Source organism: Eubalaena glacialis, chromosome 1 (genome assembly GCF_028564815.1).
Source record: "Eubalaena glacialis isolate mEubGla1 chromosome 1, mEubGla1.1.hap2.+ XY, whole genome shotgun sequence".
Taxonomy (NCBI): domain Eukaryota; kingdom Metazoa; phylum Chordata; class Mammalia; order Artiodactyla; family Balaenidae; genus Eubalaena; species Eubalaena glacialis.
Genome location: NC_083716.1, coordinates 91,880,352 through 91,907,851, shown reverse-complemented (window position 1 = coordinate 91,907,851; position 27,500 = coordinate 91,880,352). Strand labels below are relative to the sequence as shown.

The window sequence follows — 27,500 nt, the reverse complement described above, 5'->3', positions numbered from 1 at the left end:
GTAGGCTTTTTGCCTCCCGCTCCGCCTTCTCCTTTAGTCGCCCGCGGCCTAGGCCGAGGCCGAGGCCGAGGCCGAGGCCGCTGCCTCCGCCCCCGCCCCCGCCCCCGCCGGGCAGCGCTGCAGGCCCCACCTCCTCCGGCCCCTCCCACCACAGCGCGCCAGAGGGGGCGCTCCGCGCCGGCCTGGCCGGCCAGGCGGCCAGAAGGCGGCCCTGGAAGGCAGCCGCCACCCCAGCCGCTCCCGTGGTGGCTGGCCCGGACCCAGACTCCGCCGCAGGCCGGGGTGCCGTCCGTGCGGCCCACGAAGCCCTCGACCTGCACTTGGCCGCCCCCACCGGAGCCCAGCCACGCCGCAGCCCCCTGTCTGCCCGTGTGTCTCTCCACAGCTCCCTCCGGAAAAAGCCCCCCCTCCGCCGTTTCGCCACGGCCGGGGGCGGGAGCGGGGGCGGGGGCCGGGGCCGCTTCTCCGGGCCTGCCGGCCACCAGGGCCGGGGTCCTGTGCTCGGCGGGCGGCGTGGGGGCAAGGGGGGGCCTTGCTGGGGCTAAGGGGCCGTGCCCACTCCATGGTGGCTCCCAGTGGCTTCGGGCCAGCTGCTGCCCGGCCGGAGGGCCGGCCCGGCCGTGGCCGGGCTGCGCCTAACTCCGCGTGGGCGGGCAGGGGGGGATGCCCAAGGGACCGCGGCCGCCGGGCCCTGAAGCCTCCGGGGCCGCGTCCCTGTGAGCGTCGAGCGGGATCTGCGGCGGGGCGCCAAGCGCCGACGGGCCTGGAGCGTCCCGCCCGCCCTGGGCTGCGAGGTGGCCCACCACTCCGCCACCCCCGGGTCCCCGAGGCCTCCTGTCGCCTGCCTGGGCGGGCGGCAGGGCCCTGCGGGAGAGGGCTGGCCGCCGGCATGGCGGTAAGGCGCAGGCGCCAGCGAAGCTGGGGCCTCAAGAGGCACCGCGCGGGCCCCTCCTGCGTCTACGGCCATACCACCCTGAACGCGCCCGATCTCGTCTGATCTCGGAAGCTAAGCAGGGTCGGGCCTGGTTAGTACTTGGATGGGAGACCGCCTGGGAATACCGGGTGCTGTAGGCTTTTTGCCTCCCGCTCCGCCTTCTCCTTTAGTCGCCCGCCGCCTCCGCCCCCGCCCCCGCCCCCGCCGGGCAGCGCTGCAGGCCCCACCTCCTCCGGCCCCTCCCACCACAGCGCGCCAGAGGGGGCGCTCCGCGCCGGCCTGGCCGGCCAGGCGGCCAGAAGGCGGCCCTGGAAGGCAGCCGCCACCCCAGCCGCTCCCGTGGTGGCTGGCCCGGACCCAGACTCCGCCGCAGGCCGGGGTGCCGTCTGTGCGGCCCACGAAGCCCTCGACCTGCACTTGGCCGCCCCCACCGGAGCCCAGCCGCGCCGCAGCCCCCTGTCTGCCCGTGTGTCTCTCCACAGCTCCCTCCGGAAAAAGCCCACCCTTTGCCACTTCGCCACGGCCGAGAGTGGGAGCGGGGTCGTGGGCTGGGACCGGTTCGCTGGGCTGGCTAGACACCAGGCGCCGGGAACTTTGCTCGGCAGTTGGCGTGGGGGCAAGGGTGGCGTTGCTGTGTCTAAGGGGCCGTGCCGGCTCAATGGTGGCTCCCAGTGGCTTCGGGCCAACTGCCGTTGGGCAGGCGGGCCGGCCAGGCCGTGGCTGGGCTGCGCCTAGCACTGTGTGGATTCACAGGGTGGGGAATGCACAAGGGACCGAGGGCCACAGGCCCTTAAGTCTCCGGGGCCAAGTCCTGTGAGGGTTGAGCGGCTCTGGGGCGGAGGGCCAAGCGCCTACAGGCCTGGAGGGTCCCGCCTGACCTGAGCTGCGAAGTCGCCCACAACTCCACCACCCCCGGGCCCTCGAGGCCTCCTGTCGCTTGCCTGGGCGGACGGCAGGGCCGCGCCGGAGAGGGTTGGCTGCCGGGCTGGCGGTAAGTCGCCAGCACCAGCGAAGCTAAGCCTCAAGAGGCACACCGTGGCCCCCGCTGCATTCTACGGCCACACCTCCCTGAACGCACCACACCTCGTCTGATCTCGGAAGCTAATCAGGGTCTGGCCTGTTTCGTACCTGGATGGGAGACCACATGGGAATACCGAGTGCTGTAGGCTTTTTTGCCTCCCGCTCCGCCTTGACATTTAGTGGCCCGCGGCCGAGGCCGCCTCCGCCCCGCTGAGCACCGCTGCAGGCCTCACCTCCTCACGTCCCTCCCAACACAGCGCGCCGGAGGGATCGCTCCCCGCCGAGCTGGCTGGACATGCGGCCAGAATGCGGCCCTGGAAGGCAGCCGCCACCCCAGCCGCTCCCGTGGTGGCTGGCCCGGACCCAGACTCCGCCGCAGGCCGGGGTACCGTCCGTGCGGCCCACGAAGCCCTCGACCTGCACTTGGCCGCCCCCACCGGAGCCCAGCCGCGCCGCAGCCCCCTGTCTGCCCGTGTGTCTCTCCACAGCTCCCTCCGGAAAAAGCCCCCCCTCCGCCGTTTCGCCACGGCCGGGGGCGGGAGCGGGGGCGGGGGCCGGGGCCGCTTCCCGGGCCTGCCGTCCACCAGGGCTGGGGTCCTGTGCTCGGCGGGCGGCGTGGGGGCAAGGGGGGGCCTTGCTGGGGCTAAGGGGCCGTGCCCACTCCATGGTGGCTCCCAGTGGCTTCGGGCCAGCTGCTGCCCGGCCGGAGGGCCGGCCCGGCCGTGGCCGGGCTGCGCCTAACTCCGCGTGGGCGGGCAGGGGGGGATGCCCAAGGGACCGCGGCCGCCGGGCCCTGAAGCCTCCGGGGCCGCGTCCCTGTGAGCGTCGAGCGGGATCTGCGGCGGGGCGCCAAGCGCCGACGGGCCTGGAGCGTCCCGCCCGCCCTGGGCTGCGAGGTGGCCCACCACTCCGCCACCCCCGGGTCCCCGAGGCCTCCTGTCGCCTGCCTGGGCGGGCGGCAGGGCCCTGCCGGAGAGGGCTGGCCGCCGGCATGGCGGTAAGGCGCAGGCGCCAGCGAAGCTGGGCCTCAAGAGGCACCGCGCGGGCCCCTCCTGCGTCTACGGCCATACCACCCTGAACGCGCCCGATCTCGTCTGATCTCGGAAGCTAAGCAGGGTCGGGCCTGGTTAGTACTTGGATGGGAGACCGCCTGGGAATACCGGGTGCTGTAGGCTTTTTGCCTCCCGCTCCGCCTTCTCCTTTAGTCGCCCGCCGCCTCCGCCCCCGCCCCCGCCCCCGCCCCCGCCGGGCAGCGCTGCAGGCCCCACCTCCTCCGGCCCCTCCCACCACAGCGCGCCAGAGGGGGCGCTCTCCGCCTGCCTGGCCGGCCAGGCGGCCAGAAGGCGGCCCTGGAAGGCAGCCGCATCCCAGCCGCTCCCGGGGTGGCTGGCCTGAACCCAGACTCCGCCTCAGGCCCGGGTGCCGGCCGTGCGGCCCGCGAGCCCCTTGACCTGCACCTGGCCGCCCCCACCAGCGCCCAGCCCCGGCGCAGCCACCTATCTGCCGGTGTGTCTCTCCACAGCTCCCTCCGGAAAAAGCCCCCCCTCCGCCGTTTCGCCACGGCCGGGGGCGGGAGCGGGGGCGGGGGCCGGGGCCGGTGCTCCGGGCCGGCCGGCCACAAGGCGCCGGGTCCTGTGCTCGGCGGGTGGCGTGGTGGCAAGGGTGGCCTTGCTGGGGCTAAGGGGCCGTGCCGACTCAATGGTGGCTCCCAGTGGGTTAAGGGCCGACTGCCGTCGGGCAGGAGGGCCGGCCCGGGCTGCGGCTGGGCTGCGCCTAGCGCCGCGTGGGCGGGCAGAGGGGAGGCCCAAGGGACCGCGGGCCCCGGGCCCTGAAGCCTCCGGGGCCACGTCCCTGTGAGCGACGTGCGGGATCTGGGGCGGGGCGCCAAGCGCCGAACGGTTTGGTGGGTCCCGCCCGCCCTGGGCTGGGAGGTCGCCGAACCCTCCGCCACCCCCCTGGTACCCGAGGCCGCCGTTGCCCTGCCTGGGCGGGCGGCGGGGCCCTGCCGGGGCGGGCTGGCCGCCGGGCTGGCGGGGAGGCGCAAGCGCCAGCGAAGCTGGGCCTCAAGAGGCACTCCGCGGGCCCCTCTTAACGTCTACGGCCATACCACCCTGAACGCGCCCGATCTCGTCTGATCTCGGAAGCTAAGCAGGGTCGGGCCTGGTTAGTACTTGGATGGGAGACCGCCTGGGAATACCGGGTGCTGTAGGCTTTTTGCCTCCCGCTCCGCCTTCTCCTTTAGTCGCCCGCGGCCTAGGCCGAGGCCGAGGCCGAGGCCGAGGCCGCTGCCTCCGCCCCCGCCCCCGCCCCCGCCGGGCAGCGCTGCAGGCCCCACCTCCTCCGGCCCCTCCCACCACAGCGCGCCAGAGGGGGCGCTCCGCGCCGGCCTGGCCGGCCAGGCGGCCAGAAGGCGGCCCTGGAAGGCAGCCGCCACCCCAGCCGCTCCCGTGGTGGCTGGCCCGGACCCAGACTCCGCCGCAGGCCGGGGTGCCGTCCGTGCGGCCCACGAAGCCCTCGACCTGCACTTGGCCGCCCCCACCGGAGCCCAGCCGCGCCGCAACCCCCTGTCTGCCCGTGTGTCTCTCCACAGCTCCCTCCGGAAAAAGCCCACCCTTTGCCACTTCGCCACGGCCGAGAGTGGGAGCGGGGTCGTGGGCTGGGACCGGTTCGCTGGGCTGGCTAGACACCAGGCGCCGGGAACTTTGCTCGGCAGTTGGCGTGGGGGCAAGGGTGGCGTTGCTGTGTCTAAGGGGCCGTGCCGGCTCAATGGTGGCTCCCAGTGGCTTCGGGCCAACTGCCGTTGGGCAGGCGGGCCGGCCAGGCCGTGGCTGGGCTGCGCCTAGCACTGTGTGGATTGACAGGGTGGGGAATGCACAAGGGACCGAGGGCCACAGGCCCTTAAGCCTCCGGGGCCAAGTCCTGTGAGCGTTGAGCGGCTCTGGGGCGGAGGGCCAAGCGCCTACAGGCCTGGAGGGTCCCGCCTGACCTGAGCTGCGAAGTCGCCCACAACTCCACCACCCCCGGGCCCTCGAGGCCTCCTGTCGCTTGCCTGGGCGGACGGCAGGGCCACGCCGGAGAGGGTTGGCTGCCGGGCTGGCGGTAAGTCGCCAGCACCAGCGAAGCTAAGCCTCAAGAGGCACACCGTGGCCCCCGCTGCATTCTACGGCCACACCTCCCTGAACGCACCACACCTCGTCTGATCTCGGAAGCTAATCAGGGTCTGGCCTGTTTCGTACCTGGATGGGAGACCACATGGGAATACCGAGTGCTGTAGGCTTTTTTGCCTCCCGCTCCGCCTTGACATTTAGTGGCCCGCGGCCGAGGCCGCCTCCGCCCCCGCTGAGCACCGCTGCAGGCCTCACCTCCTCACGTCCCTCCCAACACAGCGCGCCGGAGGGATCGCTCCCCGCCGAGCTGGCTGGACATGCGGCCAGAATGCGGCCCTGGAAGGCAGCCGCCACCCCAGCCGCTCCCGTGGTGGCTGGCCCGGACCCAGACTCCGCCGCAGGCCGGGGTGCCGTCCGTGCGGCCCGCGAGGCCCTCGACCGGCACTTGGCCGCCCCCACCGGAGCCCAGCCGCGCCGCAGCCCCCTGTCTGCCCGTGTGTCTCTCCACAGCTCCCTCCGGAAAAAGCCCCCCCCTCCGCCGTTTCGCCACGGCCGGGGGCGGGAGCGGGGGCGGGGGCCGGGGCCGCTTCTCCGGGCCTGCCGGCCACCAGGGCCGGGGTCCTGTGCTCGGCGGGCGGCGTGGGGGCAAGGGGGGGCCTTGCTGGGGCTAAGGTGCCGTGCCCACTCCATGGTGGCTCCCAGTGGCTTCGGGCCAGCTGCTGCCCGGCCGGAGGGCCGGCCCGGCCGTGGCCGGGCTGCGCCTAACTCCGCGTGGGCGGGCAGGGGGGGATGCCCAAGGGACCGCGGCCGCCGGGCCCTGAAGCCTCCGGGGCCGCGTCCCTGTGAGCGTCGAGCGGGATCTGCGGCGGGGCGCCAAGCGCCGACGGGCCTGGAGCGTCCCGCCCGCCCTGGGCTGCGAGGTGGCCCACCACTCCGCCACCCCCGGGTCCCCGAGGCCTCCTGTCGCCTGCCTGGGCGGGCGGCAGGGCCCTGCCGGAGAGGGCTGGCCGCCGGCATGGCGGTAAGGCGCAGGCGCCAGCGAAGCTGGGCCTCAAGAGGCACCGCGCGGGCCCCTCCTGCGTCTACGGCCATACCACCCTGAACGCGCCCGATCTCGTCTGATCTCGGAAGCTAAGCAGGGTCGGGCCTGGTTAGTACTTGGATGGGAGACCGCCTGGGAATACCGGGTGCTGTAGGCTTTTTGCCTCCCGCTCCGCCTTCTCCTTTAGTCGCCCGCCGCCTCCGCCCCCGCCCCCGCCCCCGCCCCCGCCGGGCAGCGCTGCAGGCCCCACCTCCTCCGGCCCCTCCCACCACAGCGCGCCAGAGGGGGCGCTCTCCGCCTGCCTGGCCGGCCAGGCGGCCAGAAGGCGGCCCTGGAAGGCAGCCGCATCCCAGCCGCTCCCGGGGTGGCTGGCCTGAACCCAGACTCCGCCTCAGGCCCGGGTGCCGGCCGTGCGGCCCGCGAGCCCCTTGACCTGCACCTGGCCGCCCCCACCAGCGCCCAGCCCCGGCGCAGCCACCTATCTGCCGGTGTGTCTCTCCACAGCTCCCTCCGGAAAAAGCCCCCCCTCCGCCGTTTCGCCACGGCCGGGGGCGGGAGCGGGGGCGGGGGCCGGGGCCGGTGCTCCGGGCCGGCCGGCCACAAGGCGCCGGGTCCTGTGCTCGGCGGGTGGCGTGGGGGCAAGGGTGGCCTTGCTGGGGCTAAGGGGCCGTGCCGACTCAATGGTGGCTCCCAGTGGGTTAAGGGCCGACTGCCGTCGGGCAGGAGGGCCGGCCCGGGCTGCGGCTGGGCTGCGCCTAGCGCCGCGTGGGCGGGCAGAGGGGAGGCCCAAGGGACCGCGGGCCCCGGGCCCTGAAGCCTCCGGGGCCACGTCCCTGTGAGCGACGTGCGGGATCTGGGGCGGGGCGCCAAGCGCCGAACGGTTTGGTGGGTCCCGCCCGCCCTGGGCTGGGAGGTCGCCGAACCCTCCGCCACCCCCCTGGTACCCGAGGCCGCCGTTGCCCTGCCTGGGCGGGCGGCGGGGCCCTGCCGGGGCGGGCTGGCCGCCGGGCTGGCGGGGAGGCGCAAGCGCCAGCGAAGCTGGGCCTCAAGAGGCACTCCGCGGGCCCCTCTTAACGTCTACGGCCATACCACCCTGAACGCGCCCGATCTCGTCTGATCTCGGAAGCTAAGCAGGGTCGGGCCTGGTTAGTACTTGGATGGGAGACCGCCTGGGAATACCGGGTGCTGTAGGCTTTTTGCCTCCCGCTCCGCCTTCTCCTTTAGTCGCCCGCGGCCTAGGCCGAGGCCGAGGCCGAGGCCGAGGCCGCTGCCTCCGCCCCCGCCCCCGCCCCCGCCGGGCAGCGCTGCAGGCCCCACCTCCTCCGGCCCCTCCCACCACAGCGCGCCAGAGGGGGCGCTCCGCGCCGGCCTGGCCGGCCAGGCGGCCAGAAGGCGGCCCTGGAAGGCAGCCGCCACCCCAGCCGCTCCCGTGGTGGCTGGCCCGGACCCAGACTCCGCCGCAGGCCGGGGTGCCGTCCGTGCGGCCCACGAAGCCCTCGACCTGCACTTGGCCGCCCCCACCGGAGCCCAGCCGCGCCGCAGCCCCCTGTCTGCCCGTGTGTCTCTCCACAGCTCCCTCCGGAAAAAGCCCACCCTTTGCCACTTCGCCACGGCCGAGAGTGGGAGCGGGGTCGTGGGCTGGGACCGGTTCGCTGGGCTGGCTAGACACCAGGCGCCGGGAACTTTGCTCGGCAGTTGGCGTGGGGGCAAGGGTGGCGTTGCTGTGTCTAAGGGGCCGTGCCGGCTCAATGGTGGCTCCCAGTGGCTTCGGGCCAACTGCCGTTGGGCAGGCGGGCCGGCCAGGCCGTGGCTGGGCTGCGCCTAGCACTGTGTGGATTGACAGGGTGGGGAATGCACAAGGGACCGAGGGCCACAGGCCCTTAAGCCTCCGGGGCCAAGTCCTGTGAGCGTTGAGCGGCTCTGGGGCGGAGGGCCAAGCGCCTACAGGCCTGGAGGGTCCCGCCTGACCTGAGCTGCGAAGTCGCCCACAACTCCACCACCCCCGGGCCCTCGAGGCCTCCTGTCGCTTGCCTGGGCGGACGGCAGGGCCGCGCCGGAGAGGGTTGGCTGCCGGGCTGGCGGTAAGTCGCCAGCACCAGCGAAGCTAAGCCTCAAGAGGCACACCGTGGCCCCCGCTGCATTCTACGGCCACACCTCCCTGAACGCACCACACCTCGTCTGATCTCGGAAGCTAATCAGGGTCTGGCCTGTTTCGTACCTGGATGGGAGACCACATGGGAATACCGAGTGCTGTAGGCTTTTTTGCCTCCCGCTCCGCCTTGACATTTAGTGGCCCGCGGCCGAGGCCACCTCCGCCCCCGCTGAGCACCGCTGCAGGCCTCACCTCCTCACGTCCCTCCCAACACAGCGCGCCGGAGGGATCGCTCCCCGCCGAGCTGGCTGGACATGCGGCCAGAATGCGGCCCTGGAAGGCAGCCGCCACCCCAGCCGCTCCCGTGGTGGCTGGCCCGGACCCAGACTCCGCCGCAGGCCGGGGTGCCGTCCGTGCGGCCCGCGAGGCCCTCGACCTGCACTTGGCCGCCCCCACCGGAGCCCAGCCGCGCCGCAGCCCCCTGTCTGCCCGTGTGTCTCTCCACAGCTCCCTCCGGAAAAAGCCCCCCCCTCCGCCGTTTCGCCACGGCCGGGGGCGGGAGCGGGGGCGGGGGCCGGGGCCGCTTCTCCGGGCCTGCCGTCCACCAGGGCCGGGGTCCTGTGCTCGGCGGGCGGCGTGGGGGCAAGGGGGGGCCTTGCTGGGGCTAAGGGGCCGTGCCCACTCCATGGTGGCTCCCAGTGGCTTCGGGCCAGCTGCTGCCCGGCCGGAGGGCCGGCCCGGCCGTGGCCGGGCTGCGCCTAACTCCGCGTGGGCGGGCAGGGGGGGATGCCCAAGGGACCGCGGCCGCCGGGCCCTGAAGCCTCCGGGGCCGCGTCCCTGTGAGCGTCGAGCGGGATCTGCGGCGGGGCGCCAAGCGCCGACGGGCCTGGAGCGTCCCGCCCGCCCTGGGCTGCGAGGTGGCCCACCACTCCGCCACCCCCGGGTCCCCGAGGCCTCCTGTCGCCTGCCTGGGCGGGCGGCAGGGCCCTGCCGGAGAGGGCTGGCCGCCGGCATGGCGGTAAGGCGCAGGCGCCAGCGAAGCTGGGCCTCAAGAGGCACCGCGCGGGCCCCTCCTGCGTCTACGGCCATACCACCCTGAACGCGCCCGATCTCGTCTGATCTCGGAAGCTAAGCAGGGTCGGGCCTGGTTAGTACTTGGATGGGAGACCGCCTGGGAATACCGGGTGCTGTAGGCTTTTTGCCTCCCGCTCCGCCTTCTCCTTTAGTCGCCCGCCGCCTCCGCCCCCGCCCCCGCCCCCGCCCCCGCCGGGCACCGCTGCAGGCCCCACCTCCTCCGGCCCCTCCCACCACAGCGCGCCAGAGGGGGCGCTCTCCGCCTGCCTGGCCGGCCAGGCGGCCAGAAGGCGGCCCTGGAAGGCAGCCGCATCCCAGCCGCTCCCGGGGTGGCTGGCCTGAACCCAGACTCCGCCTCAGGCCCGGGTGCCGGCCGTGCGGCCCGCGAGCCCCTTGACCTGCACCTGGCCGCCCCCACCAGCGCCCAGCCCCGGCGCAGCCACCTATCTGCCGGTGTGTCTCTCCACAGCTCCCTCCGGAAAAAGCCCCCCCTCCGCCGTTTCGCCACGGCCGGGGGCGGGAGCGGGGGCGGGGGCCGGGGCTGGTGCTCCGGGCCGGCCGGCCACAAGGCGCCGGGTCCTGTGCTCGGCGGGTGGCGTGGGGGCAAGGGTGGCCTTGCTGGGGCTAAGGGGCCGTGCCGACTCAATGGTGGCTCCCAGTGGGTTAAGGGCCGACTGCCGTCGGGCAGGAGGGCCGGCCCGGGCTGCGGCTGGGCTGCGCCTAGCGCCGCGTGGGCGGGCAGAGGGGAGGCCCAAGGGACCGCGGGCCCCGGGCCCTGAAGCCTCCGGGGCCACGTCCCTGTGAGCGACGTGCGGGATCTGGGGCGGGGCGCCAAGCGCCGAACGGTTTGGTGGGTCCCGCCCGCCCTGGGCTGGGAGGTCGCCGAACCCTCCGCCACCCCCCTGGTACCCGAGGCCGCCGTTGCCCTGCCTGGGCGGGCGGCGGGGCCCTGCCGGGGCGGGCTGGCCGCCGGGCTGGCGGGGAGGCGCAAGCGCCAGCGAAGCTGGGCCTCAAGAGGCACTCCGCGGGCCCCTCTTAACGTCTACGGCCATACCACCCTGAACGCGCCCGATCTCGTCTGATCTCGGAAGCTAAGCAGGGTCGGGCCTGGTTAGTACTTGGATGGGAGACCGCCTGGGAATACCGGGTGCTGTAGGCTTTTTGCCTCCCGCTCCGCCTTCTCCTTTAGTCGCCCGCGGCCTAGGCCGAGGCCGAGGCCGAGGCCGAGGCCGCTGCCTCCGCCCCCGCCCCCGCCCCCGCCGGGCAGCGCTGCAGGCCCCACCTCCTCCGGCCCCTCCCACCACAGCGCGCCAGAGGGGGCGCTCCGCGCCGGCCTGGCCGGCCAGGCGGCCAGAAGGCGGCCCTGGAAGGCAGCCGCCACCCCAGCCGCTCCCGTGGTGGCTGGCCCGGACCCAGACTCCGCCGCAGGCCGGGGTGCCGTCCGTGCGGCCCACGAAGCCCTCGACCTGCACTTGGCCGCCCCCACCGGAGCCCAGCCGCGCCGCAGCCCCCTGTCTGCCCGTGTGTCTCTCCACAGCTCCCTCCGGAAAAAGCCCACCCTTTGCCACTTCGCCACGGCCGAGAGTGGGAGCGGGGTCGTGGGCTGGGACCGGTTCGCTGGGCTGGCTAGACACCAGGCGCCGGGAACTTTGCTCGGCAGTTGGCGTGGGGGCAAGGGTGGCGTTGCTGTGTCTAAGGGGCCGTGCCGGCTCAATGGTGGCTCCCAGTGGCTTCGGGCCAACTGCCGTTGGGCAGGCGGGCCGGCCAGGCCGTGGCTGGGCTGCGCCTAGCACTGTGTGGATTGACAGGGTGGGGAATGCACAAGGGACCGAGGGCCACAGGCCCTTAAGTCTCCGGGGCCAAGTCCTGTGAGGGTTGAGCGGCTCTGGGGCGGAGGGCCAAGCGCCTACAGGCCTGGAGGGTCCCGCCTGACCTGAGCTGCGAAGTCGCCCACAACTCCACCACCCCCGGGCCCTCGAGGCCTCCTGTCGCTTGCCTGGGCGGACGGCAGGGCCGCGCCGGAGAGGGTTGGCTGCCGGGCTGGCGGTAAGTCGCCAGCACCAGCGAAGCTAAGCCTCAAGAGGCACACCGTGGCCCCCGCTGCATTCTACGGCCACACCTCCCTGAACGCACCACACCTCGTCTGATCTCGGAAGCTAATCAGGGTCTGGCCTGTTTCGTACCTGGATGGGAGACCACATGGGAATACCGAGTGCTGTAGGCTTTTTTGCCTCCCGCTCCGCCTTGACATTTAGTGGCCCGCGGCCGAGGCCGCCTCCGCCCCGCTGAGCACCGCTGCAGGCCTCACCTCCTCACGTCCCTCCCAACACAGCGCGCCGGAGGGATCGCTCCCCGCCGAGCTGGCTGGACATGCGGCCAGAATGCGGCCCTGGAAGGCAGCCGCCACCCCAGCCGCTCCCGTGGTGGCTGGCCCGGTCCCAGACTCCGCCGCAGGCCGGGGTACCGTCCGTGCGGCCCACGAAGCCCTCGACCTGCACTTGGCCGCCCCCACCGGAGCCCAGCCGCGCCGCAGCCCCCTGTCTGCCCGTGTGTCTCTCCACAGCTCCCTCCGGAAAAAGCCCCCCCTCCGCCGTTTCGCCACGGCCGGGGGCGGGAGCGGGGGCGGGGGCCGGGGCCGCTTCCCGGGCCTGCCGTCCACCAGGGCTGGGGTCCTGTGCTCGGCGGGCGGCGTGGGGGCAAGGGGGGGCCTTGCTGGGGCTAAGGGGCCGTGCCCACTCCATGGTGGCTCCCAGTGGCTTCGGGCCAGCTGCTGCCCGGCCGGAGGGCCGGCCCGGCCGTGGCCGGGCTGCGCCTAACTCCGCGTGGGCGGGCAGGGGGGGATGCCCAAGGGACCGCGGCCGCCGGGCCCTGAAGCCTCCGGGGCCGCGTCCCTGTGAGCGTCGAGCGGGATCTGCGGCGGGGCGCCAAGCGCCGACGGGCCTGGAGCGTCCCGCCTGCCCTGGGCTGCGAGGTGGCCCACCACTCCGCCACCCCCGGGTCCCCGAGGCCTCCTGTCGCCTGCCTGGGCGGGCGGCAGGGCCCTGCCGGAGAGGGCTGGCCGCCGGCATGGCGGTAAGGCGCAGGCGCCAGCGAAGCTGGGCCTCAAGAGGCACCGCGCGGGCCCCTCCTGCGTCTACGGCCATACCACCCTGAACGCGCCCGATCTCGTCTGATCTCGGAAGCTAAGCAGGGTCGGGCCTGGTTAGTACTTGGATGGGAGACCGCCTGGGAATACCGGGTGCTGTAGGCTTTTTGCCTCCCGCTCCGCCTTCTCCTTTAGTCGCCCGCCGCCTCCGCCCCCGCCCCCGCCCCCGCCCCCGCCGGGCACCGCTGCAGGCCCCACCTCCTCCGGCCCCTCCCACCACAGCGCGCCAGAGGGGGCGCTCTCCGCCTGCCTGGCCGGCCAGGCGGCCAGAAGGCGGCCCTGGAAGGCAGCCGCATCCCAGCCGCTCCCGGGGTGGCTGGCCTGAACCCAGACTCCGCCTCAGGCCCGGGTGCTGGCCGTGCGGCCCGCGAGCCCCTTGACCTGCACCTGGCCGCCCCCACCAGCGCCCAGCCCCGGCGCAGCCACCTATCTGCCGGTGTGTCTCTCCACAGCTCCCTCCGGAAAAAGCCCCCCCTCCGCCGTTTCGCCACGGCCGGGGGCGGGAGCGGGGGCGGGGGCCGGGGCCGGTGCTCCGGGCCGGCCGGCCACAAGGCGCCGGGTCCTGTGCTCGGCGGGTGGCGTGGGGGCAAGGGTGGCCTTGCTGGGGCTAAGGGGCCGTGCCGACTCAATGGTGGCTCCCAGTGGGTTAAGGGCCGACTGCCGTCGGGCAGGAGGGCCGGCCCGGGCTGCGGCTGGGCTGCGCCTAGCGCCGCGTGGGCGGGCAGAGGGGAGGCCCAAGGGACCGCGGGCCCCGGGCCCTGAAGCCTCCGGGGCCACGTCCCTGTGAGCGACGTGCGGGATCTGGGGCGGGGCGCCAAGCGCCGAACGGTTTGGTGGGTCCCGCCCGCCCTGGGCTGGGAGGTCGCCGAACCCTCCGCCACCCCCCTGGTACCCGAGGCCGCCGTTGCCCTGCCTGGGCGGGCGGCGGGGCCCTGCCGGGGCGGGCTGGCCGCCGGGCTGGCGGGGAGGCGCAAGCGCCAGCGAAGCTGGGCCTCAAGAGGCACTCCGCGGGCCCCTTTTAACGTCTACGGCCATACCACCCTGAACGCGCCCGATCTCGTCTGATCTCGGAAGCTAAGCAGGGTCGGGCCTGGTTAGTACTTGGATGGGAGACCGCCTGGGAATACCGGGTGCTGTAGGCTTTTTGCCTCCCGCTCCGCCTTCTCCTTTAGTCGCCCGCGGCCTAGGCCGAGGCCGAGGCCGAGGCCGAGGCCGCTGCCTCCGCCCCCGCCCCCGCCCCCGCCGGGCAGCGCTGCAGGCCCCACCTCCTCCGGCCCCTCCCACCACAGCGCGCCAGAGGGGGCGCTCCGCGCCGGCCTGGCCGGCCAGGCGGCCAGAAGGCGGCCCTGGAAGGCAGCCGCCACCCCAGCCGCTCCCGTGGTGGCTGGCCCGGACCCAGACTCCGCCGCAGGCCGGGGTGCCGTCCGTGCGGCCCACGAAGCCCTCGACCTGCACTTGGCCGCCCCCACCGGAGCCCAGCCGCGCCGCAGCCCCCTGTCTGCCCGTGTGTCTCTCCACAGCTCCCTCCGGAAAAAGCCCACCCTTTGCCACTTCGCCACGGCCGAGAGTGGGAGCGGGGTCGTGGGCTGGGACCGGTTCGCTGGGCTGGCTAGACACCAGGCGCCGGGAACTTTGCTCGGCAGTTGGCGTGGGGGCAAGGGTGGCGTTGCTGTGTCTAAGGGGCCGTGCCGGCTCAATGGTGGCTCCCAGTGGCTTCGGGCCAACTGCCGTTGGGCAGGCGGGCCGGCCAGGCCGTGGCTGGGCTGCGCCTAGCACTGTGTGGATTGACAGGGTGGGGAATGCACAAGGGACCGAGGGCCACAGGCCCTTAAGCCTCCGGGGCCAAGTCCTGTTAGCGTTGAGCGGCTCTGGGGCGGAGGGCCAAGCGCCTACAGGCCTGGAGGGTCCCGCCTGACCTGAGCTGCGAAGTCGCCCACAACTCCACCACCCCCGGGCCCTCGAGGCCTCCTGTCGCTTGCCTGGGCGGACGGCAGGGCCGCGCCGGAGAGGGTTGGCTGCCGGGCTGGCGGTAAGTCGCCAGCACCAGCGAAGCTAAGCCTCAAGAGGCACACCGTGGCCCCCGCTGCATTCTACGGCCACACCTCCCTGAACGCACCACACCTCGTCTGATCTCGGAAGCTAATCAGGGTCTGGCCTGTTTCGTACCTGGATGGGAGACCACATGGGAATACCGAGTGCTGTAGGCTTTTTTGCCTCCCGCTCCGCCTTGACATTTAGTGGCCCGCGGCCGAGGCCGCCTCCGCCCCCGCTGAGCACCGCTGCAGGCCTCACCTCCTCACGTCCCTCCCAACACAGCGCGCCGGAGGGATCGCTCCCCGCCGAGCTGGCTGGACATGCGGCCAGAATGCGGCCCGGGAAGGCAGCCGCCACCCCAGCCGCTCCCGTGGTGGCTGGCCCGGACCCAGACTCCGCCGCAGGCCGGGGTGCCGTCTGTGCGGCCCGCGAGGCCCTCGACCTGCACTTGGCCGCCCCCACCGGAGCCCAGCCGCGCCGCAGCCCCCTGTCTGCCCGTGTGTCTCTCCACAGCTCCCTCCGGAAAAAGCCCCCCCTCCGCCGTTTCGCCACGGCCGGGGGCGGGAGCGGGGGCGGGGGCCGGGGCCGCTTCTCCGGGCCTGCCGGCCACCAGGGCCGGGGTCCTGTGCTCGGCGGGCGGCGTGGGGGCAAGGGGGGGCCTTGCTGGGGCTAAGGGGCCGTGCCCACTCCATGGTGGCTCCCAGTGGCTTCGGGCCAGCTGCTGCCCGGCCGGAGGGCCGGCCCGGCCGTGGCCGGGCTGCGCCTAACTCCGCGTGGGCGGGCAGGGGGGGATGCCCAAGGGACCGCGGCCGCCGGGCCCTGAAGCCTCCGGGGCCGCGTCCCTGTGAGCGTCGAGCGGGATCTGCGGCGGGGCGCCAAGCGCCGACGGGCCTGGAGCGTCCCGCCCGCCCTGGGCTGCGAGGTGGCCCACCACTCCGCCACCCCCGGGTCCCCGAGGCCTCCTGTCGCCTGCCTGGGCGGGCGGCAGGGCCCTGCCGGAGAGGGCTGGCCGCCGGCATGGCGGTAAGGCGCAGGCGCCAGCGAAGCTGGGCCTCAAGAGGCACCGCGCGGGCCCCTCCTGCGTCTACGGCCATACCACCCTGAACGCGCCCGATCTCGTCTGATCTCGGAAGCTAAGCAGGGTCGGGCCTGGTTAGTACTTGGATGGGAGACCGCCTGGGAATACCGGGTGCTGTAGGCTTTTTGCCTCCCGCTCCGCCTTCTCCTTTAGTCGCCCGCCGCCTCCGCCCCCGCCCCCGCCCCCGCCCCCGCCGGGCACCGCTGCAGGCCCCACCTCCTCCGGCCCCTCCCACCACAGCGCGCCAGAGGGGGCGCTCTCCGCCTGCCTGGCCGGCCAGGCGGCCAGAAGGCGGCCCTGGAAGGCAGCCGCATCCCAGCCGCTCCCGGGGTGGCTGGCCTGAACCCAGACTCCGCCTCAGGCCCGGGTGCCGGCCGTGCGGCCCGCGAGCCCCTTGACCTGCACCTGGCCGCCCCCACCAGCGCCCAGCCCCGGCGCAGCCACCTATCTGCCGGTGTGTCTCTCCACAGCTCCCTCCGGAAAAAGCCCCCCCTCCGCCGTTTCGCCACGGCCGGGGGCGGGAGCGGGGGCGGGGGCCGGGGCCGGTGCTCCGGGCCGGCCGGCCACAAGGCGCCGGGTCCTGTGCTCGGCGGGTGGCGTGGGGGCAAGGGTGGCCTTGCTGGGGCTAAGGGGCCGTGCCGACTCAATGGTGGCTCCCAGTGGGTTAAGGGCCGACTGCCGTCGGGCAGGAGGGCCGGCCCGGGCTGCGGCTGGGCTGCGCCTAGCGCCGCGTGGGCGGGCAGAGGGGAGGCCCAAGGGACCGCGGGCCCCGGGCCCTGAAGCCTCTGGGGCCACGTCCCTGTGAGCGACGTGCGGGATCTGGGGCGGGGCGCCAAGCGCCGAACGGTTTGGTGGGTCCCGCCCGCCCTGGGCTGGGAGGTCGCCGAACCCTCCGCCACCCCCCTGGTACCCGAGGCCGCCGTTGCCCTGCCTGGGCGGGCGGCGGGGCCCTGCCGGGGCGGGCTGGCCGCCGGGCTGGCGGGGAGGCGCAAGCGCCAGCGAAGCTGGGCCTCAAGAGGCACTCCGCGGGCCCCTTTTAACGTCTACGGCCAATCCACCCTGAACGCGCCCGATCTCGTCTGATCTCGGAAGCTAAGCAGGGTCGGGCCTGGTTAGTACTTGGATGGGAGACCGCCTGGGAATACCGGGTGCTGTAGGCTTTTTGCCTCCCGCTCCGCCTTCTCCTTTAGTCGCCCGCGGCCTAGGCCGAGGCCGAGGCCGAGGCCGAGGCCGCTGCCTCCGCCCCCGCCCCCGCCCCCGCCGGGCAGCGCTGCAGGCCCCACCTCCTCCGGCCCCTCCCACCACAGCGCGCCAGAGGGGGCGCTCCGCGCCGGCCTGGCCGGCCAGGCGGCCAGAAGGCGGCCCTGGAAGGCAGCCGCCACCCCAGCCGCTCCCGTGGTGGCTGGCCCGGACCCAGACTCCGCCGCAGGCCGGGGTGCCGTCCGTGCGGCCCACGAAGCCCTCGACCTGCACTTGGCCGCCCCCACCGGAGCCCAGCCGCGCCGCAGCCCCCTGTCTGCCCGTGTGTCTCTCCACAGCTCCCTCCGGAAAAAGCCCACCCTTTGCCACTTCGCCACGGCCGAGAGTGGGAGCGGGGTCGTGGGCTGGGACCGGTTCGCTGGGCTGGCTAGACACCAGGCGCCGGGAACTTTGCTCGGCAGTTGGCGTGGGGGCAAGGGTGGCGTTGCTGTGTCTAAGGGGCCGTGCCGGCTCAATGGTGGCTCCCAGTGGCTTCGGGCCAACTGCCGTTGGGCAGGCGGGCCGGCCAGGCCGTGGCTGGGCTGCGCCTAGCACTGTGTGGATTGACAGGGTGGGGAATGCACAAGGGACCGAGGGCCACAGGCCCTTAAGCCTCCGGGGCCAAGTCCTGTGAGCGTTGAGCGGCTCTGGGGCGGAGGGCCAAGCGCCTACAGGCCTGGAGGGTCCCGCCTGACCTGAGCTGCGAAGTCGCCCACAACTCCACCACCCCCGGGCCCTCGAGGCCTCCTGTCGCTTGCCTGGGCGGACGGCAGGGCCGCGCCGGAGAGGGTTGGCTGCCGGGCTGGCGGTAAGTCGCCAGCACCAGCGAAGCTAAGCCTCAAGAGGCACACCGTGGCCCCCGCTGCATTCTACGGCCACACCTCCCTGAACGCACCACACCTCGTCTGATCTCGGAAGCTAATCAGGGTCTGGCCTGTTTCGTACCTGGATGGGAGACCACATGGGAATACCGAGTGCTGTAGGCTTTTTTGCCTCCCGCTCCGCCTTGACATTTAGTGGCCCGCGGCCGAGGCCGCCTCCGCCCCCGCTGAGCACCGCTGCAGGCCTCACCTCCTCACGTCCCTCCCAACACAGCGCGCCGGAGGGATCGCTCCCCGCCGAGCTGGCTGGACATGCGGCCAGAATGCGGCCCTGGAAGGCAGCCGCCACCCCAGCCGCTCCCGTGGTGGCTGGCCCGGACCCAGACTCCGCCGCAGGCCGGGGTGCCGTCCGTGCGGCCCGCGAGGCCCTCGACCTGCACTTGGCCGCCCCCACCGGAGCCCAGCCGCGCCGCAGCCCCCTGTCTGCCCGTGTGTCTCTCCACAGCTCCCTCCGGAAAAAGCCCCCCCTCCGCCGTTTCGCCACGGCCGGGGGCGGGAGCGGGGGCGGGGGCCGGGGCCGCTTCTCCGGGCCTGCCGGCCACCAGGGCCGGGGTCCTGTGCTCGGCGGGCGGCGTGGGGGCAAGGGGGGGCCTTGCTGGGGCTAAGGGGCCGTGCCCACTCCATGGTGGCTCCCAGTGGCTTCGGGCCAGCTGCTGCCCGGCCGGAGGGCCGGCCCGGCCGTGGCCGGGCTGCGCCTAACTCCGCGTGGGCGGGCAGGGGGGGATGCCCAAGGGACCGCGGCCGCCGGGCCCTGAAGCCTCCGGGGCCGCGTCCCTGTGAGCGTCGAGCGGGATCTGCGGCGGGGCGCCAAGCGCCGACGGGCCTGGAGCGTCCCGCCCGCCCTGGGCTGCGAGGTGGCCCACCACTCCGCCACCCCCGGGTCCCCGAGGCCTCCTGTCGCCTGCCTGGGCGGGCGGCAGGGCCCTGCCGGAGAGGGCTGGCCGCCGGCATGGCGGTAAGGCGCAGGCGCCAGCGAAGCTGGGCCTCAAGAGGCACCGCGCGGGCCCCTCCTGCGTCTACGGCCATACCACCCTGAACGCGCCCGATCTCGTCTGATCTCGGAAGCTAAGCAGGGTCGGGCCTGGTTAGTACTTGGATGGGAGACCGCCTGGGAATACCGGGTGCTGTAGGCTTTTTGCCTCCCGCTCCGCCTTCTCCTTTAGTCGCCCGCCGCCTCCGCCCCCGCCCCCGCCCCCGCCCCCGCCGGGCACCGCTGCAGGCCCCACCTCCTCCGGCCCCTCCCACCACAGCGCGCCAGAGGGGGCGCTCTCCGCCTGCCTGGCCGGCCAGGCGGCCAGAAGGCGGCCCTGGAAGGCAGCCGCATCCCAGCCGCTCCCGGGGTGGCTGGCCTGAACCCAGACTCCGCCTCAGGCCCGGGTGCCGGCCGTGCGGCCCGCGAGCCCCTTGACCTGCACCTGGCCGCCCCCACCAGCGCCCAGCCCCGGCGCAGCCACCTATCTGCCGGTGTGTCTCTCCACAGCTCCCTCCGGAAAAAGCCCCCCCTCCGCCGTTTCGCCACGGCCGGGGGCGGGAGCGGGGGCGGGGGCCGGGGCCGGTGCTCCGGGCCGGCCGGCCACAAGGCGCCGGGTCCTGTGCTCGGCGGGTGGCGTGGGGGCAAGGGTGGCCTTGCTGGGGCTAAGGGGCCGTGCCGACTCAATGGTGGCTCCCAGTGGGTTAAGGGCCGACTGCCGTCGGGCAGGAGGGCCGGCCCGGGCTGCGGCTGGGCTGCGCCTAGCGCCGCGTGGGCGGGCAGAGGGGAGGCCCAAGGGACCGCGGGCCCCGGGCCCTGAAGCCTCCGGGGCCACGTCCCTGTGAGCGACGTGCGGGATCTGGGGCGGGGCGCCAAGCGCCGAACGGTTTGGTGGGTCCCGCCCGCCCTGGGCTGGGAGGTCGCCGAACCCTCCGCCACCCCCCTGGTACCCGAGGCCGCCGTTGCCCTGCCTGGGCGGGCGGCGGGGCCCTGCCGGGGCGGGCTGGCCGCCGGGCTGGCGGGGAGGCGCAAGCGCCAGCGAAGCTGGGCCTCAAGAGGCACTCCGCGGGCCCCTCTTAACGTCTACGGCCATACCACCCTGAACGCGCCCGATCTCGTCTGATCTCGGAAGCTAAGCAGGGTCGGGCCTGGTTAGTACTTGGATGGGAGACCGCCTGGGAATACCGGGTGCTGTAGGCTTTTTGCCTCCCGCTCCGCCTTCTCCTTTAGTCGCCCGCGGCCTAGGCCGAGGCCGAGGCCGAGGCCGAGGCCGCTGCCTCCGCCCCCGCCCCCGCCCCCGCCGGGCAGCGCTGCAGGCCCCACCTCCTCCGGCCCCTCCCACCACAGCGCGCCAGAGGGGGCGCTCCGCGCCGGCCTGGCCGGCCAGGCGGCCAGAAGGCGGCCCTGGAAGGCAGCCGCCACCCCAGCCGCTCCCGTGGTGGCTGGCCCGGACCCAGACTCCGCCGCAGGCCGGGGTGCCGTCCGTGCGGCCCACGAAGCCCTCGACCTGCACTTGGCCGCCCCCACCGGAGCCCAGCCGCGCCGCAGCCCCCTGTCTGCCCGTGTGTCTCTCCACAGCTCCCTCCGGAAAAAGCCCACCCTTTGCCACTTCGCCACGGCCGAGAGTGGGAGCGGGGTCGTGGGCTGGGACCGGTTCGCTGGGCTGGCTAGACACCAGGCGCCGGGAACTTTGCTCGGCAGTTGGCGTGGGGGCAAGGGTGGCGTTGCTGTGTCTAAGGGGCCGTGCCGGCTCAATGGTGGCTCCCAGTGGCTTCGGGCCAACTGCCGTTGGGCAGGCGGGCCGGCCAGGCCGTGGCTGGGCTGCGCCTAGCACTGTGTGGATTGACAGGGTGGGGAATGCACAAGGGACCGAGGGCCACAGGCCCTTAAGCCTCCGGGGCCAAGTCCTGTGAGCGTTGAGCGGCTCTGGGGCGGAGGGCCAAGCGCCTACAGGCCTGGAGGGTCCCGCCTGACCTGAGCTGCGAAGTCGCCCACAACTCCACCACCCCCGGGCCCTCGAGGCCTCCTGTCGCTTGCCTGGGCGGACGGCAGGGCCGCGCCGGAGAGGGTTGGCTGCCGGGCTGGCGGTAAGTCGCCAGCACCAGCGAAGCTAAGCCTCAAGAGGCACACCGTGGCCCCCGCTGCATTCTACGGCCACACCTCCCTGAACGCACCACACCTCGTCTGATCTCGGAAGCTAATCAGGGTCTGGCCTGTTTCGTACCTGGATGGGAGACCACATGGGAATACCGAGTGCTGTAGGCTTTTTTGCCTCCCGCTCCGCCTTGACATTTAGTGGCCCGCGGCCGAGGCCGCCTCCGCCCCCGCTGAGCACCGCTGCAGGCCTCACCTCCTCACGTCCCTCCCAACACAGCGCGCCGGAGGGATCGCTCCCCGCCGAGCTGGCTGGACATGCGGCCAGAATGCGGCCCTGGAAGGCAGCCGCCACCCCAGCCGCTCCCGTGGTGGCTGGCCCGGACCCAGACTCCGCCGCAGGCCGGGGTGCCGTCTGTGCGGCCCGCGAGGCCCTCGACCTGCACTTGGCCGCCCCCACCGGAGCCCAGCCGCGCCGCAGCCCCCTGTCTGCCCGTGTGTCTCTCCACAGCTCCCTCCGGAAAAAGCCCCCCCTCCGCCGTTTCGCCACGGCCGGGGGCGGGAGCGGGGGCGGGGGCCGGGGCCGCTTCTCCGGGCCTGCCGGCCACCAGGGCCGGGGTCCTGTGCTCGGCGGGCGGCGTGGGGGCAAGGGGGGGCCTTGCTGGGGCTAAGGGGCCGTGCCCACTCCATGGTGGCTCCCAGTGGCTTCGGGCCAGCTGCTGCCCGGCCGGAGGGCCGGCCCGGCCGTGGCCGGGCTGCGCCTAACTCCGCGTGGGCGGGCAGGGGGGGATGCCCAAGGGACCGCGGCCGCCGGGCCCTGAAGCCTCCGGGGCCGCGTCCCTGTGAGCGTCGAGCGGGATCTGCGGCGGGGCGCCAAGCGCCGACGGGCCTGGAGCGTCCCGCCCGCCCTGGGCTGCGAGGTGGCCCACCACTCCGCCACCCCCGGGTCCCCGAGGCCTCCTGTCGCCTGCCTGGGCGGGCGGCAGGGCCCTGCCGGAGAGGGCTGGCCGCCGGCATGGCGGTAAGGCGCAGGCGCCAGCGAAGCTGGGCCTCAAGAGGCACCGCGCGGGCCCCTCCTGCGTCTACGGCCATACCACCCTGAACGCGCCCGATCTCGTCTGATCTCGGAAGCTAAGCAGGGTCGGGCCTGGTTAGTACTTGGATGGGAGACCGCCTGGGAATACCGGGTGCTGTAGGCTTTTTGCCTCCCGCTCCGCCTTCTCCTTTAGTCGCCCGCCGCCTCCGCCCCCGCCCCCGCCCCCGCCCCCGCCGGGCACCGCTGCAGGCCCCACCTCCTCCGGCCCCTCCCACCACAGCGCGCCAGAGGGGGCGCTCTCCGCCTGCCTGGCCGGCCAGGCGGCCAGAAGGCGGCCCTGGAAGGCAGCCGCATCCCAGCCGCTCCCGGGGTGGCTGGCCTGAACCCAGACTCCGCCTCAGGCCCGGGTGCCGGCCGTGCGGCCCGCGAGCCCCTTGACCTGCACCTGGCCGCCCCCACCAGCGCCCAGCCCCGGCGCAGCCACCTATCTGCCGGTGTGTCTCTCCACAGCTCCCTCCGGAAAAAGCCCCCCCTCCGCCGTTTCGCCACGGCCGGGGGCGGGAGCGGGGGCGGGGGCCGGGGCCGGTGCTCCGGGCCGGCCGGCCACAAGGCGCCGGGTCCTGTGCTCGGCGGGTGGCGTGGGGGCAAGGGTGGCCTTGCTGGGGCTAAGGGGCCGTGCCGACTCAATGGTGGCTCCCAGTGGGTTAAGGGCCGACTGCCGTCGGGCAGGAGGGCCGGCCCGGGCTGCGGCTGGGCTGCGCCTAGCGCCGCGTGGGCGGGCAGAGGGGAGGCCCAAGGGACCGCGGGCCCCGGGCCCTGAAGCCTCTGGGGCCACGTCCCTGTGAGCGACGTGCGGGATCTGGGGCGGGGCGCCAAGCGCCGAACGGTTTGGTGGGTCCCGCCCGCCCTGGGCTGGGAGGTCGCCGAACCCTCCGCCACCCCCCTGGTACCCGAGGCCGCCGTTGCCCTGCCTGGGCGGGCGGCGGGGCCCTGCCGGGGCGGGCTGGCCGCCGGGCTGGCGGGGAGGCGCAAGCGCCAGCGAAGCTGGGCCTCAAGAGGCACTCCGCGGGCCCCTTTTAACGTCTACGGCCATACCACCCTGAACGCGCCCGATCTCGTCTGATCTCGGAAGCTAAGCAGGGTCGGGCCTGGTTAGTACTTGGATGGGAGACCGCCTGGGAATACCGGGTGCTGTAGGCTTTTTGCCTCCCGCTCCGCCTTCTCCTTTAGTCGCCCGCGGCCTAGGCCGAGGCCGAGGCCGAGGCCGAGGCCGCTGCCTCCGCCCCCGCCCCCGCCCCCGCCGGGCAGCGCTGCAGGCCCCACCTCCTCCGGCCCCTCCCACCACAGCGCGCCAGAGGGGGCGCTCCGCGCCGGCCTGGCCGGCCAGGCGGCCAGAAGGCGGCCCTGGAAGGCAGCCGCCACCCCAGCCGCTCCCGTGGTGGCTGGCCCGGACCCAGACTCCGCCGCAGGCCGGGGTGCCGTCCGTGCGGCCCACGAAGCCCTCGACCTGCACTTGGCCGCCCCCACCGGAGCCCAGCCGCGCCGCAGCCCCCTGTCTGCCCGTGTGTCTCTCCACAGCTCCCTCCGGAAAAAGCCCACCCTTTGCCACTTCGCCACGGCCGAGAGTGGGAGCGGGGTCGTGGGCTGGGACCGGTTCGCTGGGCTGGCTAGACACCAGGCGCCGGGAACTTTGCTCGGCAGTTGGCGTGGGGGCAAGGGTGGCGTTGCTGTGTCTAAGGGGCCGTGCCGGCTCAATGGTGGCTCCCAGTGGCTTCGGGCCAACTGCCGTTGGGCAGGCGGGCCGGCCAGGCCGTGGCTGGGCTGCGCCTAGCACTGTGTGGATTGACAGGGTGGGGAATGCACAAGGGACCGAGGGCCACAGGCCCTTAAGCCTCCGGGGCCAAGTCCTGTGAGCGTTGAGCGGCTCTGGGGCGGAGGGCCAAGCGCCTACAGGCCTGGAGGGTCCCGCCTGACCTGAGCTGCGAAGTCGCCCACAACTCCACCACCCCCGGGCCCTCGAGGCCTCCTGTCGCTTGCCTGGGCGGACGGCAGGGCCGCGCCGGAGAGGGTTGGCTGCCGGGCTGGCGGTAAGTCGCCAGCACCAGCGAAGCTAAGCCTCAAGAGGCACACCGTGGCCCCCGCTGCATTCTACGGCCACACCTCCCTGAACGCACCACACCTCGTCTGATCTCGGAAGCTAATCAGGGTCTGGCCTGTTTCGTACCTGGATGGGAGACCACATGGGAATACCGAGTGCTGTAGGCTTTTTTGCCTCCCGCTCCGCCTTGACATTTAGTGGCCCGCGGCCGAGGCCGCCTCCGCCCCCGCTGAGCACCGCTGCAGGCCTCACCTCCTCACGTCCCTCCCAACACAGCGCGCCGGAGGGATCGCTCCCCGCCGAGCTGGCTGGACATGCGGCCAGAATGCGGCCCTGGAAGGCAGCCGCCACCCCAGCCGCTCCCGTGGTGGCTGGCCCGGACCCAGACTCCGCCGCAGGCCGGGGTGCCGTCCGTGCGGCCCGCGAGGCCCTCGACCTGCACTTGGCCGCCCCCACCGGAGCCCAGCCGCGCCGCAGCCCCCTGTCTGCCCGTGTGTCTCTCCACAGCTCCCTCCGGAAAAAGCCCCCCCTCCGCCGTTTCGCCACGGCCGGGGGCGGGAGCGGGGGCGGGGGCCGGGGCCGCTTCTCCGGGCCTGCCGGCCACCAGGGCCGGGGTCCTGTGCTCGGCGGGCGGCGTGGGGGCAAGGGGGGGCCTTGCTGGGGCTAAGGGGCCGTGCCCACTCCATGGTGGCTCCCAGTGGCTTCGGGCCAGCTGCTGCCCGGCCGGAGGGCCGGCCCGGCCGTGGCCGGGCTGCGCCTAACTCCGCGTGGGCGGGCAGGGGGGGATGCCCAAGGGACCGCGGCCGCCGGGCCCTGAAGCCTCCGGGGCCGCGTCCCTGTGAGCGTCGAGCGGGATCTGCGGCGGGGCGCCAAGCGCCGACGGGCCTGGAGCGTCCCGCCCGCCCTGGGCTGCGAGGTGGCCCACCACTCCGCCACCCCCGGGTCCCCGAGGCCTCCTGTCGCCTGCCTGGGCGGGCGGCAGGGCCCTGCCGGAGAGGGCTGGCCGCCGGCATGGCGGTAAGGCGCAGGCGCCAGCGAAGCTGGGCCTCAAGAGGCACCGCGCGGGCCCCTCCTGCGTCTACGGCCATACCACCCTGAACGCGCCCGATCTCGTCTGATCTCGGAAGCTAAGCAGGGTCGGGCCTGGTTAGTACTTGGATGGGAGACCGCCTGGGAATACCGGGTGCTGTAGGCTTTTTGCCTCCCGCTCCGCCTTCTCCTTTAGTCGCCCGCCGCCTCCGCCCCCGCCCCCGCCCCCGCCCCCGCCGGGCACCGCTGCAGGCCCCACCTCCTCCGGCCCCTCCCACCACAGCGCGCCAGAGGGGGCGCTCTCCGCCTGCCTGGCCGGCCAGGCGGCCAGAAGGCGGCCCTGGAAGGCAGCCGCATCCCAGCCGCTCCCGGGGTGGCTGGCCTGAACCCAGACTCCGCCTCAGGCCCGGGTGCCGGCCGTGCGGCCCGCGAGCCCCTTGACCTGCACCTGGCCGCCCCCACCAGCGCCCAGCCCCGGCGCAGCCACCTATCTGCCGGTGTGTCTCTCCACAGCTCCCTCCGGAAAAAGCCCCCCCTCCGCCGTTTCGCCACGGCCGGGGGCGGGAGCGGGGGCGGGGGCCGGGGCCGGTGCTCCGGGCCGGCCGGCCACAAGGCGCCGGGTCCTGTGCTCGGCGGGTGGCGTGGGGGCAAGGGTGGCCTTGCTGGGGCTAAGGGGCCGTGCCGACTCAATGGTGGCTCCCAGTGGGTTAAGGGCCGACTGCCGTCGGGCAGGAGGGCCGGCCCGGGCTGCGGCTGGGCTGCGCCTAGCGCCGCGTGGGCGGGCAGAGGGGAGGCCCAAGGGACCGCGGGCCCCGGGCCCTGAAGCCTCCGGGGCCACGTCCCTGTGAGCGACGTGCGGGATCTGGGGCGGGGCGCCAAGCGCCGAACGGTTTGGTGGGTCCCGCCCGCCCTGGGCTGGGAGGTCGCCGAACCCTCCGCCACCCCCCTGGTACCCGAGGCCGCCGTTGCCCTGCCTGGGCGGGCGGCGGGGCCCTGCCGGGGCGGGCTGGCCGCCGGGCTGGCGGGGAGGCGCAAGCGCCAGCGAAGCTGGGCCTCAAGAGGCACTCCGCGGGCCCCTCTTAACGTCTACGGCCATACCACCCTGAACGCGCCCGATCTCGTCTGATCTCGGAAGCTAAGCAGGGTCGGGCCTGGTTAGTACTTGGATGGGAGACCGCCTGGGAATACCGGGTGCTGTAGGCTTTTTGCCTCCCGCTCCGCCTTCTCCTTTAGTCGCCCGCGGCCTAGGCCGAGGCCGAGGCCGAGGCCGAGGCCGCTGCCTCCGCCCCCGCCCCCGCCCCCGCCGGGCAGCGCTGCAGGCCCCACCTCCTCCGGCCCCTCCCACCACAGCGCGCCAGAGGGGGCGCTCCGCGCCGGCCTGGCCGGCCAGGCGGCCAGAAGGCGGCCCTGGAAGGCAGCCGCCACCCCAGCCGCTCCCGTGGTGGCTGGCCCGGACCCAGACTCCGCCGCAGGCCGGGGTGCCGTCCGTGCGGCCCACGAAGCCCTCGACCTGCACTTGGCCGCCCCCACCGGAGCCCAGCCGCGCCGCAGCCCCCTGTCTGCCCGTGTGTCTCTCCACAGCTCCCTCCGGAAAAAGCCCACCCTTTGCCACTTCGCCACGGCCGAGAGTGGGAGCGGGGTCGTGGGCTGGGACCGGTTCGCTGGGCTGGCTAGACACCAGGCGCCGGGAACTTTGCTCGGCAGTTGGCGTGGGGGCAAGGGTGGCGTTGCTGTGTCTAAGGGGCCGTGCCGGCTCAATGGTGGCTCCCAGTGGCTTCGGGCCAACTGCCGTTGGGCAGGCGGGCCGGCCAGGCCGTGGCTGGGCTGCGCCTAGCACTGTGTGGATTGACAGGGTGGGGAATGCACAAGGGACCGAGGGCCACAGGCCCTTAAGCCTCCGGGGCCAAGTCCTGTGAGCGTTGAGCGGCTCTGGGGCGGAGGGCCAAGCGCCTACAGGCCTGGAGGGTCCCGCCTGACCTGAGCTGCGAAGTCGCCCACAACTCCACCACCCCCGGGCCCTCGAGGCCTCCTGTCGCTTGCCTGGGCGGACGGCAGGGCCGCGCCGGAGAGGGTTGGCTGCCGGGCTGGCGGTAAGTCGCCAGCACCAGCGAAGCTAAGCCTCAAGAGGCACACCGTGGCCCCCGCTGCATTCTACGGCCACACCTCCCTGAACGCACCACACCTCGTCTGATCTCGGAAGCTAATCAGGGTCTGGCCTGTTTCGTACCTGGATGGGAGACCACATGGGAATACCGAGTGCTGTAGGCTTTTTTGCCTCCCGCTCCGCCTTGACATTTAGTGGCCCGCGGCCGAGGCCGCCTCCGCCCCCGCTGAGCACCGCTGCAGGCCTCACCTCCTCACGTCCCTCCCAACACAGCGCGCCGGAGGGATCGCTCCCCGCCGAGCTGGCTGGACATGCGGCCAGAATGCGGCCCTGGAAGGCAGCCGCCACCCCAGCCGCTCCCGTGGTGGCTGGCCCGGACCCAGACTCCGCCGCAGGCCGGGGTGCCGTCTGTGCGGCCCGCGAGGCCCTCGACCTGCACTTGGCCGCCCCCACCGGAGCCCAGCCGCGCCGCAGCCCCCTGTCTGCCCGTGTGTCTCTCCACAGCTCCCTCCGGAAAAAGCCC

General features: G+C 74.2%; 18 non-coding genes and 9 pseudogenes across 18 annotated transcripts in view; all 27 read left to right on the top strand.

Moving 5' to 3' along the window:
- LOC133080286 (5S ribosomal RNA) overlaps nt 1-7 on the top strand; it is a 119-nt gene extending 112 nt beyond the window's left edge. The window contains exon 1 of the ribosomal RNA XR_009698452.1: nt 1-7. This exon is cut by the window's left edge and continues 112 nt beyond it. This is a non-coding gene — a ribosomal RNA (5S ribosomal RNA).
- A 948-nt stretch (nt 8-955) lies between these two features.
- Nucleotides 956-1,074, top strand: LOC133080215 (5S ribosomal RNA). Its single transcript, XR_009698436.1, has one exon. It is a non-coding gene; the product is annotated as a 5S ribosomal RNA (ribosomal RNA).
- A 910-nt stretch (nt 1,075-1,984) lies between these two features.
- On the top strand, nt 1,985-2,103 carry LOC133074933 (5S ribosomal RNA; annotated as a pseudogene).
- Nucleotides 2,104-3,010: 907 nt separating this feature from the next.
- Nucleotides 3,011-3,129, top strand: LOC133080150 (5S ribosomal RNA). Its single transcript, XR_009698413.1, has one exon. It is a non-coding gene; the product is annotated as a 5S ribosomal RNA (ribosomal RNA).
- Nucleotides 3,130-4,047: 918 nt separating this feature from the next.
- LOC133080093 (5S ribosomal RNA) lies at nt 4,048-4,166 on the top strand. Its single transcript, XR_009698396.1, has one exon. It is a non-coding gene; the product is annotated as a 5S ribosomal RNA (ribosomal RNA).
- Nucleotides 4,167-5,112: 946 nt separating this feature from the next.
- On the top strand, nt 5,113-5,231 carry LOC133074926 (5S ribosomal RNA; annotated as a pseudogene).
- Nucleotides 5,232-6,141: 910 nt separating this feature from the next.
- Nucleotides 6,142-6,260, top strand: LOC133080025 (5S ribosomal RNA). The gene has a single exon (XR_009698376.1). It is a non-coding gene; the product is annotated as a 5S ribosomal RNA (ribosomal RNA).
- Nucleotides 6,261-7,178: 918 nt separating this feature from the next.
- On the top strand, nt 7,179-7,297 carry LOC133079993 (5S ribosomal RNA). Its single transcript, XR_009698363.1, has one exon. It is a non-coding gene; the product is annotated as a 5S ribosomal RNA (ribosomal RNA).
- Nucleotides 7,298-8,243: 946 nt separating this feature from the next.
- LOC133074920 (5S ribosomal RNA) lies at nt 8,244-8,362 on the top strand (annotated as a pseudogene).
- A 910-nt stretch (nt 8,363-9,272) lies between these two features.
- On the top strand, nt 9,273-9,391 carry LOC133079936 (5S ribosomal RNA). The gene has a single exon (XR_009698350.1). It is a non-coding gene; the product is annotated as a 5S ribosomal RNA (ribosomal RNA).
- A 918-nt stretch (nt 9,392-10,309) lies between these two features.
- LOC133079882 (5S ribosomal RNA) lies at nt 10,310-10,428 on the top strand. The gene has a single exon (XR_009698335.1). It is a non-coding gene; the product is annotated as a 5S ribosomal RNA (ribosomal RNA).
- Nucleotides 10,429-11,374: 946 nt separating this feature from the next.
- Nucleotides 11,375-11,493, top strand: LOC133074916 (5S ribosomal RNA; annotated as a pseudogene).
- A 907-nt stretch (nt 11,494-12,400) lies between these two features.
- LOC133079825 (5S ribosomal RNA) lies at nt 12,401-12,519 on the top strand. Its single transcript, XR_009698322.1, has one exon. It is a non-coding gene; the product is annotated as a 5S ribosomal RNA (ribosomal RNA).
- A 918-nt stretch (nt 12,520-13,437) lies between these two features.
- LOC133079765 (5S ribosomal RNA) lies at nt 13,438-13,556 on the top strand. The gene has a single exon (XR_009698299.1). It is a non-coding gene; the product is annotated as a 5S ribosomal RNA (ribosomal RNA).
- Nucleotides 13,557-14,502: 946 nt separating this feature from the next.
- LOC133074912 (5S ribosomal RNA) lies at nt 14,503-14,621 on the top strand (annotated as a pseudogene).
- Nucleotides 14,622-15,530: 909 nt separating this feature from the next.
- On the top strand, nt 15,531-15,649 carry LOC133079718 (5S ribosomal RNA). The gene has a single exon (XR_009698280.1). It is a non-coding gene; the product is annotated as a 5S ribosomal RNA (ribosomal RNA).
- A 918-nt stretch (nt 15,650-16,567) lies between these two features.
- On the top strand, nt 16,568-16,686 carry LOC133104594 (5S ribosomal RNA). The gene has a single exon (XR_009703660.1). It is a non-coding gene; the product is annotated as a 5S ribosomal RNA (ribosomal RNA).
- Nucleotides 16,687-17,632: 946 nt separating this feature from the next.
- Nucleotides 17,633-17,751, top strand: LOC133074908 (5S ribosomal RNA; annotated as a pseudogene).
- A 909-nt stretch (nt 17,752-18,660) lies between these two features.
- LOC133079654 (5S ribosomal RNA) lies at nt 18,661-18,779 on the top strand. The gene has a single exon (XR_009698268.1). It is a non-coding gene; the product is annotated as a 5S ribosomal RNA (ribosomal RNA).
- Nucleotides 18,780-19,697: 918 nt separating this feature from the next.
- On the top strand, nt 19,698-19,816 carry LOC133079599 (5S ribosomal RNA). Its single transcript, XR_009698252.1, has one exon. It is a non-coding gene; the product is annotated as a 5S ribosomal RNA (ribosomal RNA).
- Nucleotides 19,817-20,762: 946 nt separating this feature from the next.
- LOC133074897 (5S ribosomal RNA) lies at nt 20,763-20,881 on the top strand (annotated as a pseudogene).
- A 909-nt stretch (nt 20,882-21,790) lies between these two features.
- LOC133079549 (5S ribosomal RNA) lies at nt 21,791-21,909 on the top strand. The gene has a single exon (XR_009698233.1). It is a non-coding gene; the product is annotated as a 5S ribosomal RNA (ribosomal RNA).
- A 918-nt stretch (nt 21,910-22,827) lies between these two features.
- On the top strand, nt 22,828-22,946 carry LOC133079500 (5S ribosomal RNA). The gene has a single exon (XR_009698217.1). It is a non-coding gene; the product is annotated as a 5S ribosomal RNA (ribosomal RNA).
- A 946-nt stretch (nt 22,947-23,892) lies between these two features.
- Nucleotides 23,893-24,011, top strand: LOC133074886 (5S ribosomal RNA; annotated as a pseudogene).
- Nucleotides 24,012-24,920: 909 nt separating this feature from the next.
- On the top strand, nt 24,921-25,039 carry LOC133079447 (5S ribosomal RNA). Its single transcript, XR_009698200.1, has one exon. It is a non-coding gene; the product is annotated as a 5S ribosomal RNA (ribosomal RNA).
- A 918-nt stretch (nt 25,040-25,957) lies between these two features.
- Nucleotides 25,958-26,076, top strand: LOC133079128 (5S ribosomal RNA). Its single transcript, XR_009698054.1, has one exon. It is a non-coding gene; the product is annotated as a 5S ribosomal RNA (ribosomal RNA).
- A 946-nt stretch (nt 26,077-27,022) lies between these two features.
- On the top strand, nt 27,023-27,141 carry LOC133074875 (5S ribosomal RNA; annotated as a pseudogene).
- Nucleotides 27,142-27,500: the final 359 nt, after the last annotated feature.